This window comes from Gopherus evgoodei, chromosome 2 (assembly GCF_007399415.2).
Source record: "Gopherus evgoodei ecotype Sinaloan lineage chromosome 2, rGopEvg1_v1.p, whole genome shotgun sequence".
Classification (NCBI taxonomy): Eukaryota; Metazoa; Chordata; order Testudines; family Testudinidae; genus Gopherus; species Gopherus evgoodei.
In genome coordinates, this window is record NC_044323.1 from 275,051,100 (window position 1) to 275,062,129 (window position 11,030).

The following is an 11,030-nucleotide window of genomic DNA, read 5'->3' on the forward strand; positions in this document are numbered from 1 at the left end:
GAGCTCATCAGCACAGGTAGCAATGCAGTCTCCTGAGAATCGAAAAAGAGCTCCAGCATGGACCGCACGGGAGGTGCTGGATCTGATCGCTGTATGGGGAGAGGATTCAGTGCTAACAGAACTCCGTTCCAAAAGACGAAATGAAAAAACATTTGAAAAAATTTCCAAGGCTATGATGGCCAAAGGCCACACCAGATACTCAGTGCAGTGCAGAGTGAAAGTTAAGGAGCTCAGACAAGCCTACCAGAAAACCAAAGCAGCAAACGGAAGATCCGGGGCAGGGCCGAAAACATGCCGCTTCTACGCTGAGCTGCATGCAATTTTAGGGGGCTGCGCCACCACTACCCCACCCCTGTCCGTGGATTCCGAGGTGGGGGTTATAATCTCAACCATGGCTGAGGATTCTGCGGAGGGGGAAGATGAGGAGGAGGAAGAGGAGAAAGAGGAGGACGACCTTGCAGCGAGCACACAGCACTCCGTTAGCCCCAACAGCCAGGAGCTTTTTGTGACTCGGACAGAATTACCCTCCCAGCCCTCCCAAGCCACTAGCCCAGACAGTGAAGCCATGGAAGCGACCTCTGGTGAGTGTACCTTTTGTAAATATAAAACATGGTTTAAAAGCAAGCGTTTTTTAATGATTGATTTGCCATGAGGGCTTGGGATGCATTCGCGGCCAGTAAAGTTACTGGAAAAGTTTGTTAACATGTCTGGGGATGGAGCAGAAATCCTCCAGGGACATCTCCATGAAGCGCTCCTGGAGGTACTCCAAAAGCCTTTGCAGAAGGTTTCTGGGCAAAGCAGCCTTGTTCCGTCCACCATGGTAGGACACTTTACTATGCCATGCATGTAGCAAGTAATCGGGTATCATTGCATGACAAAGCATAGCTGTGTATGCTCCCGGTAGCTGCTGGCATTCAAGAAACATCCGTTCTTTATCTCTGCTGAGGGTAACAGAGCGATATCGCTCATGGTAACCTGGTTGAAAGTCAGGGAATTTAATTAAGGGGACAGAGATGGACATTTTCCTACTGGGCTATTGCTTAAAAGAAATCCTTCCTTGCATGTAGCCAAGCGGGGGGAAGGGAGGAAGGATAGCGCTAAGCTTTTTTGCTTTTGGCTAGCAGGAATCGTCCCAGCTACCAGCCACGCGGTGGGGCGGGGGAAGGGTGGTGATTAGCAGTGATCTTCCATGATACCAGCCAAGCGGTAGGGGGAGGGGTAAAGCAATCATCCTAGATAATTGGATCGGGGGGTTGGCTTCTGCTGCTGCATGTTAACAGGAAGAAGCATCATAGAGCACTGTGTATATGAAGGCTGGAGAAGCCGAAAGACAATGTCTTACCATGTCCGCATGCAAGCTGAATTGTGATGCCCGGACCTGCGTCTGTGAGATCTGTAACACCAGAGCCGCAGGCACTCAATATTAAGATGCAAAATGCGACCTTGTAGTGAAATCACATGTGCTATGTAAGGTGAATAGTGTTGTTCACTGTGAAAGAGTTTAACCATTGTTCTGTAAAATAAATACTTCTCTCCCTTTTTTCCCTCCCTCATGCAGCTGCACATTTTTCAAGCCTCCCTACTCCATCCCGAAGGCTATCTCAGATAAGGCGGAGGAAAAGAAGACGCAAGACGAAATGTTCTCGGAAATCATGGAAGTAACCCGCAATGAAAGAGCTCATCTAAATGACTGGAAGGACGTGGTAGCAAAGTACAGGAAAGATGCCAGTGAACGTGAGGACAGGAGGGACCAACTTGAGGATAGGAGGGACAAACGTGAGGATAGGAGAGATGCTCGAGATGAGAGGTGGCGGCAGGAAGATCAGAGGTGTAGGCAGAAAGATCAGCGGTGGCGGGATGCAACACTGGAGCTGCTGCGTGATCAAACTGATATCCTCTGACGTCTGGTGGATCTTCAGGAAGAGCAGCGGGGTCACAGAGTGCCGCTGCAGCCCCTGTGTAACCACCCTCACCACTCACCATATTCCATATCTTCCTCACCCAGACATGTAAGAACGCATGGGGGAAGGCTTTGGGCACCCGCCCACTCCACCCCAGTGGACAGTCCAACCAAAAGGCTGTCATTACATTGAAATGTATTTAATGGCCTTTTCCTTCCCTCCTATGCTCCTCCCAGACCACACCCGGGATACCTTGTCAGTTCTCTGCCTCTTTTTATAATTACTTTTTAATAATGAATACATGATTTTTAAACGATACTGACTTTATTTCCTTAAGCAAGCTGTAATCGAAGGGGGCAGGTGGGTTTCTTACAGGTAAGGAGTCAATAAAAGGGGGGCGTTCATGAAGGGGAAACAAACACAGCAGTCACACCGTACCCTGGCCCTTGATGAAACTCATTTTCAAAGCTTCTCTGGGCTGGTCCACACTACACTGTTAAACCGATTTTAACAGCGTTAAATCGATTTAACGCTGCACCCGTCCACACTACACTGCTCTTTATATCGATTTAAAGGGCTCTTTAAATCGATTTCTGTACTCCTACAAAACAAGAGGAGTAACGCTAAAATCGATATTATTATATGGATTTAGGGTTAGTGTGGACGCAAATCGATGTTATTGGCCTCATTCTTTTACAGTAGCTACACACAGTGCACCGCTCCAGAAATCGATGCTAGCCTCGGACCACGGACGCACACCACCGAATTAATGTGCCTAGTGTGGACACGCACAATCGACTTTATAATATCTGTTTTATAAAATCGGTTTAAGCTCATTCGAATTTATCCTGTAGTGTAGATGTACCCTCTGATGCGCACCGCTTCCTGGTGTGCTCTTCTAATCACCCTGGTGTCTGGCTGCGCATAATCAGCGGCCAGGTGATTTGCCTCAGCCTCCCACCCCACCATGAAGGTCTCCCCCTTACTCTCACAGAGATTGTGGAGCACACAGCAAGCAGCAATAACAAAGGGGACATTGGTTTGGCTGAGGTCTGAGTGAGTCAGTAATGTGCGCCAGCGCGCCTTTAAAGGGCCAAATGCACATTCTACCATCATCCTGCACTTGCTCAGCCTGTAGTTGAACAGCTCCTGACCACTGCCCAGGCTGCCTGTGTATGGCTTCATGAGCCATGGCATCAAGGGGTAGGCTGGGTCCTCCAGGATAACTATAGGCATTTCAACATCCCCAACAGTTATTTTCTGGTCTGGGAAGTAATTCCCTTGCTGCAGCAGTTTAAACAGAGCAGTGCTTCTGAAGATGCGAGCGTCATAAACCCTTCCTGGCCATCCCACGTGGATGTTGGTGAAACGTCCCTTGTGATCCACCAGTGCTTGCAGCACCATTGAAAAGTAACCCTTGCGGTTTATGTACTGGGTGCCCTGGTGCTCCTGTGCCAAGATAGGGATATGGGTTCTATCTATCGCTCCCCCACAGTTAGGGAATCCCATTGCAGCAAAGCCATCCACTATGATCTGCACGTTTCCCAGAATCACAACCTTTCGTAGCAGCAGCTTAATGATTGCTTTGGCTACTTGCATGACAGCAAGCCCCCACAGTAGATTTTCCCACTCCAAATTGCTTCCCGACTGACCAGTAGCTGTCTGGCGTTGCAAGCTTCCAGAGGGCTATTGCCACTCGCTTCTCCACTGTGAGGGCTGCTCTCATCTTGGTATTATGGCGTTTCAGGGCAGGGGAAAGCAAGTCACAAAGTTCCATGAAAGTGTCCTTACGCATGCGAAAGTTTCGCAGCCACTTCCAATCGTCCCACACCTGCAAAACTATGCAGTCCCACCAGTCTGTGCTTGTTTCCCAGGCCCAAAATCAGCGTTCAATGGCTAGAACCTGCCCCATTACCAGCGGGATCGCCAAAGCGCAGGGGCCCGCGGTTTGATCTAATTCTGTGTCCACGTCCTCATCACTCTCGTCGCCGCTCTGCCGTAGCCGCCACCTCCTCCTCGCCTGGCTTTGCACGTCCCAGTTCAGCATAGACTGCACAAGAACGTGTGAGGTGTTTACAACATCCACTATTGCGGTATTGATCTGAGCAGGGTCCATGCTTGCTGTGCTATGACGTTTGCACAGTTCATCCAGGAAAAAAGGCGCGAAATGGTTGTCTGCTGCTTTCACGAAGGGAGGGGTGAGGCTGTACCCAGAACCACCTGCGACAATGATTTTTGCCCCATCAGGCACTGGGCTCTCAACCCAGAATTCCAATGGGCGGGGGAGACTGAGGGAGCTATGGGATAGCTACCCACAGTGCAACGCTCCGGAAATTGACACCAGCCTCTGTACATGGACGCACACCGCCAAATTAATGTGCTTAGTGTGGCCGCGTGCATTCGACTTTATACAATCTGTTTTAAAAAACCAGTTTCTGTAAAATCGGTATAATCCAATAGTGCAGACATACCCTTACTTGTTACCATCCCTACTACGGCTTTGAGCAACACGTGCCAACCAGGCAAACCCTACAGAGAAGCCTACAAGAGATGCTGGGGAGGGAGCAGGATGGCGGCTGGAGAGGTGCTGTGCTGGGCTGTATGGCATTTAGAGAGAGGAGAGCAAATGTAAGAGACTGGTGGAGTTGGAGGATGGGGCGCTTGTGGAATTTGAGCAAGGGCAAGAGCATGGGATTGGTGGACTTGAAGAAGTGGGGGAATGTGTGACGCTGATGGATTTGGGGGTGGGGAGTGGTTAGTATAGTTTATTCAGGACATGTGACTTGCAGACCTCTCAACTGTAAGGCACTGTGGGATAGACTCTCCCTGTCCTATTGCAGGGCATCCTCAGGTGGCTTTCCCGAGGAGTGGACACAGGCTGCCAGCCTGTGGTTCTACTCCCCTCCAAGCAACAGAGAGGCCTGGAAGGGGAGCTGCCCAATGGAAGTAGACAAGCTCCCAGGGGGAGGAGTGATGATAATATGAAGCTATTACCATTATCACCAGCGGAGAGAAGGGAGCAGAGCCAGCCCTGAGTCGCTTGTGATCTTTCCACTCCCTCTTCCCCTACCCCTGGAAAAAGTGGTATGGCTTGGCTCAGCTCCCTCCCTTCCTCTGATCCCCTTCCCCATCTTAAATCTTTCAGCTCCCGTCCTGGGCAATGCCCCAGAGATATAGAAGCAGCTGGGACAGGAGTTCCTGGGCCAAGAAGACAGCAGAGGTGCAGCAACAAGGTAAGGAAGGGCTTAGCCAGCAGGAATTGGGGAAGGAGGGTAAGAGCGGCATTGTGAGGGTGTAGGCTGTATGTGGATGCTCATGGGGGTGGAAAAAGCTGCACTAGTTGATTTAAGGCACAGCCTAGGGAGGGACCCCCAGTTGGGTGCCAAATGGCCAAAATGTGGTGTCTGTATTTTGTTGCCTGTTGGGCTCTACTGTAGTGGATGGCTTACAATGGTTTCAAAATATAAAATCTGGTTATCGCACTATTGTGAATCAAATTAACCAATTTTCAATCTGTTACTGGCTTTTCCCTGCCCTCCAAATTAATCTGTAACAGAAAACTGGTTGATTTGATTCACAGAAGGAGCAAATCCCTTAGAAATATTTTTTATACTTAAAACCATGCTAGGCTGTCAATTATGGTATGACGTGCAATCCAACACAGGTGTTGCACCTTTTGATGGCTTGTGTCATATACTGGAGGTTGAACAGTATGCTCTCATATATTTGCCCGCTGAGCCAAAAAGCTTTTGAGGGAGACCCTTGTTAAAATTTTGGCCACAGGTCACTGCCTAGCCCTCAGGACACCCGCAGAACAGAAACAGAATTTTCAGCAATGTTACCCCAATGAAAAGCATTCATGAGGCAATTTTGTCATCCCTACAATTTTTAAGTGTCAAAGACCTTACTGGAGAGACCCTGCAAAAAATTCAAAGCTCTAAATCTCAAAAACTCTAACCTTTGAAAACTTCATGCGCTGTATCACATATACAATTAGCTGGCAAGGTGATTGGGTCAGAGACTTTGTCTTTCTGTGTGTTCTGTGAAGCACCTAGGCCCGGAATCACCTGGGATACGGGAGATCCAGGTTCTTGAATCAGGGATGTGACTCTGGCTTTCCCACATCCAGGTTATAACTTCTAGGCTATTCTGGGATGGGGTGGAGGGAAGGGCACTCTCCTCTCATTTTGACCAGAAATTCCATCCTGGACCTGAGAAACCATTTCCTAACTAAAGCTTCATTGAAACTGGTATGTTCCCGCTAAAAAGTTTTGGTTTTGACAAATCAGCATTTATCAATGAAAAACTGCTTTGTCAAAAATTTCCTGGTCAGCTTTAAACACAAGCTAGCAGGTCTTTACCTCAGGTTAAGAACTCACTGTTTTATCTACAGAAGAAAAGGCCTTCTAGTGGATGTTTAGGTTTCACATGTTTTTAGAACATATCCTATGAAAGAGCAATAAAGATTGAGAGGTGTGGGGGAGCAGAAGTCTCTATAGTTAGGTTTTCCTTTACTGCAGATTCATAATTAGTGGATCGCATGGTTCTGCAACATAGTTCTGAAATGCTTGTACTATAACAAAAAAACCTAACGAATTCAGAGAAAGAGAATTGATAAGGAGATAAGAGGAGGAAAAGGCAACCCAAAAGATGAGGCAGTGTTTCTGGGGTGTTGTTACACAGCTGAACCATATCTAAATTAGATTATTACAAGCACTGGTGGAGGAGGGATGACTTGAGTGACCAATAAATTGCCAGATCTGGTCACAGAATGTACATTATTCGTGCAGTTGGTGAAAGCAATTTTTTCATAGTTTCACTGTTTGGAGCAGAGAGTTGACCTAATGCTCTAAATTAGCAGTTATACTGTATTATAGTTCTCATTATTTAAACAAGATCACCACATGGCCAGTAAACTGCGAAATGTAACTGGGGTATCTGTAAACACCTCCAAAATGGTCCTTCTCTATCTTTTTATACTGCAAACACTGCATAATCCCACGTGTGATATACTATATTAATATTCAGCATGTTTCATTTTCACAAACCTTATTTAATCCAGGAGGATTCCCGTGAGGTAGGTCAGTTTACAGGTGGGGAGATTAAGGCAGAGTGCTATATGTAAGCAGGGTATGGTCCCACTATTGTGAGGAACTTTCCTGGCTTATACACTACCCCAGTGGATTTGACTAGTGAAAGGATTTGAGTCCTCGTTCCCACTCCCTTTACCCAGAGACCTACCTGACCTCAAGGACTCCCCTTCCTCCCTCCCATGAAGCAGAGTCCTTGTAACCCTGACAAGGCTGGGTCCAGGATTCCTGGGGAGCTTGACCCCCTGTGCTGTTGTGGTCACTTAGGAGAGGGGCTAGAGTGTCCCCACTCCGGGGTGCTCTCTCCTCCCCGGACACTTCCCTGACCCACTGATCATTGCGTATAGTTCAAAGCAAATACAATTTATTAAACAGCAACCACCACTAAAAAAATAAGAAAAAAATGGGAAAGATTAAAGGAAACAAGTAACCCCGCTCTGTGGGCATGGGGCCACCACAAGCAGCCGTTTCTGGAACGTAAGGAAAGTTCATAGTCTGTTCCTTGCATGTCCCAGGCCCTTGCTTGGCTGTGCTGTGGTGATACGGCAGGTCGGACGCTGGCTCTGACAGCGGCTGCACGTCCTCAGGCTCTAGGGGGCAAGGCCTTTCTTCCCAGCGTCGCCTTCCCCCTCCTCACCCCTGTTGGGCTTATGATCTTCTCCAAGTCTGGCTGCAAGCCCTCTTGGCTGGTGGCAACTCCCTGTGCTGGGACCTCGCTGCCCAGGGTTCCCCTTCACTCTCCTCAGTCTTTCACTGTGCTCAGTTCTGGACTTCTCCAGATACAACTCCACAGTCTCAGCACTGTTGCTCTGCTCTATGGGCTGCTTCTCTATCCCCTCTGGCTGCTGCGGCTCAGCTTCCAGTTCAGCTCTGCTCACTGGGCTGCTTCTCTGGACCCTCTGGCTCTGGCGGCTGCTGCAGCTCAGCTTCCAGCTCAGCTCTGCTCGCTGGGCTGCTTCTCTGGACCCTCTGGCTCTGGCTGCTGCTGTTCTGTTCCCAGTTCTGCTCTGCTCCCTGGCTGCTGCGGCTCAGTTCCTTCTGCTCCCAGCTAAGCTCTGCTTTCTGGACCCTCTGGCTTGGCTGCTGCAGCTCTGCTCCCAGCTCGACTCCACTGCTCTCTCCTTAGCTTGGCCCGCTCTGGCTCAGGCAGCACCAGCTCACACAGAGAACGGGACCCCAGGCTCCTGACTCCCTTATTGGTCTGCTTGCCCTGTCAATCGGCCTGACCTGGAGCATTGGCCCCTTCCCATTTGCCTTGGGGACTATCAATCTCAGGATCTTGATTTCTCATCAGCCCTTCCTCTTTCCTTTGGTACTGGGAGAGTATCAAACCCAAGTCAACTCAAAACCCCACTAAGTTTCAGTAAAGGGCCAACAGTCCCCTGACATATATATGATTTTCACAATAAATCTGTGTTAGATTTGGGACTAAACACTTTAGGATTTCCTCGTTCTGAATCCTGCACTCCCCTGAGGCTGAGAGACTGTTCTTCTGTATTACTATGTAAAACTCATTATTGTCATCATCACTGTTTTGCCTCTTACTTTAGACCAAGTTAAAAGAGAAGGGAAACTTTCGAAGAGGTGAAAGCATGAGGAGCAGAAAATAAGTGTACTGGGTTTATCAACTTCTAAGGCATAGAGCAGTGTCCTGATTTGTATTTCAGACACACCCATCCCATGCTTCTGTCTTAGCATCACCTGTTCCCTGGCAGAAGACGAGTTCTCAGATTTACTGCCCTATCCAACCTGAACTATCTCCCTCCAAGCCATTGAGTCTCTTTCAGTCTCACCCTAAAACCTTCTTTCTGACTCCAATTTATGACTGACCCTCTCTGAGCATTTTGTGGCCCACCTGGAGCTGCTGAGCACTCTTGAGAATCTGGCCCCAAAACTCAGTCATGCTGACACTTCAATCTGATAATGTTTCTGTTCCTATTACTGCTGAGGGAGAATTTCTTTCCCTTTTAAAATTGAAACTTGCAGAGTGCCTCTGGGTGTTTCATAATGCATTAGTATGCGTAGCGTATGTGATTAAATCCCTCTCAGTACTAAAACCATCATTGTCTCCTCAGCTCAAATGAGACAGAGCTGCTCATCCTTTCCGGTTCTGTCCGCACCACTTATATGCTATCACTAATGTCAAAAGAGACTTACTTATAAGTAGGCATTTATATATATGTATATGCGCGCGCGCACACACACACACACACAAATACAATACTTTCCTTTTCTTTCAAGACCCCAACCTCTAATCCCAACAGGAGCATTTAGTCTAGACTACAGTGCAGCAGGATAATGCTGATTAATGATTATGCAATTCTCCAGGGTGCTGGAAATAATCAACTTTGCCTTATGCCTCAATATGCTCCCAAGATGTGCATTAAAGAATACAATTGTGTCTTATTGCCTGACTGTTAAACCTCTTCTTCCCTATTGTCTATTAATTGTGACCACACCTACAATTTAATTCAGGTTTACTGGCTACTCCTTAACATAGTCGGTTGTCAGCTACTTTCTCTTTTCAGATTCCTGCAGCTAGTTCTTAACATTTCCTGCATATGAGTTGTTTGTAGTTTCGCTCTTTGATCCTGATTCTCTGTTGATTTAGTGAGGGGTCAAATTCTCCCCATAGATATGTGCGCACAACCCCCATTAAGTCAACAGGAGTTGAGCATATCTAGCTGGGAGGCAAAATTTTAACCTACAAAGCCACAGAGTCTCACTGCAGTTCATGGGTGTGCACGGAGTATAAATCAGCAATAATTTTTTCTGTTGCTGTTATTCATCCATACCTGTTGGTACACATGGCCCAGCTGAGTGGCCTCAGTGTCCTAGGCACTGCACAAACATAAGGGACAGTGCATGCCCTGAAGAATTTACCATGTACATAGACAAGATAGACAAAAGATGTGAGAAGGATGGTATTTTATCCCCATTATACAGATGGGGAACTGAGGCACAGGAGTTGTACAGGAATTATGTGGCAGGGCTGGGAACTGAACCCAAATCTTACAAGTCCCAGTGCAGTGTTTTAACTACAAGCTCTTCTTTGAGTGATGGTCCCTATTGTATTCCACTGAGAGTTAAACACATGCGCTATGTACCCAGAGCCAGAGCTTTTAATGGTAGTAGATTCTGTTGGTCCACACACGCAGCCTTGCTTTGCCTCATGGTCTCGTCCGAGGCGATAACGGGCAGTGCAGACCAACCGCACCCTCAATTCTCTATCACTGCCGCATGGTCTGAGTTGAAGCTGCTAGTGTCCTCTCATGCACTTAAAAAAAAACCAAAAAAAAACCAACCTGTCATAAACAGATAAGAAAAGTTAATGGCACAAAAGTACTTTATATCTCTTTGACTGTAAAGGGTTAACAAGTTCACTAAGCCTGGCTGTCACCTGACCAGAGGACCAATCAGAGGACAGGATACTTTCAAATCTTGAGGGAGGGAAGTTTTTGTGCTGTGCTGTTAGTTTTGGTGGTTGTTCACTCTGGGGGCTCAGAGGGACCAGACGTGCAACCAGGTTTCTCTCCAATCTCCCTGATACAGATTCTTATAGATTCCAAATAGTGAGTACCAGATAGATAAAGCGAGTTAGGCTTATGTTTGTTTTCTTTATTTGCAAATGTGCATTTGGCTGGAAGGAGTTTTAATTGTGCATTTAGCTGGGAGGAGTTAATTGTGTATTTGGCTGGAAGGAGTTCAGATTTGTATTTTTGCTGAAAGGATTTTAATTTGTACTTGAATACTTAGGCTGGGAGGGTATTCCCAGTGTCTATAGCTAAAAGACCCTGTACTTATTGTATTTTAAATTTACAAAGATAACTTTTACTGTTTTTCTCTCTTTAATTAAAAGCTTTTCTTGTTTAAGAACCTGATTGTTTTTTTTTATTCTGGTGAGACCCAAGGGGACTGGGTCTGGATTCACCAGGGAATTGGTGGGGAGAAAGGAGGGAAGAGGGAGAGAGAGGCTGATTTCTCTCTGTGCCAGGATTATTTTCTCTCAGGAAGAGTCTGGGAGGGGGAAGAGAAGGAG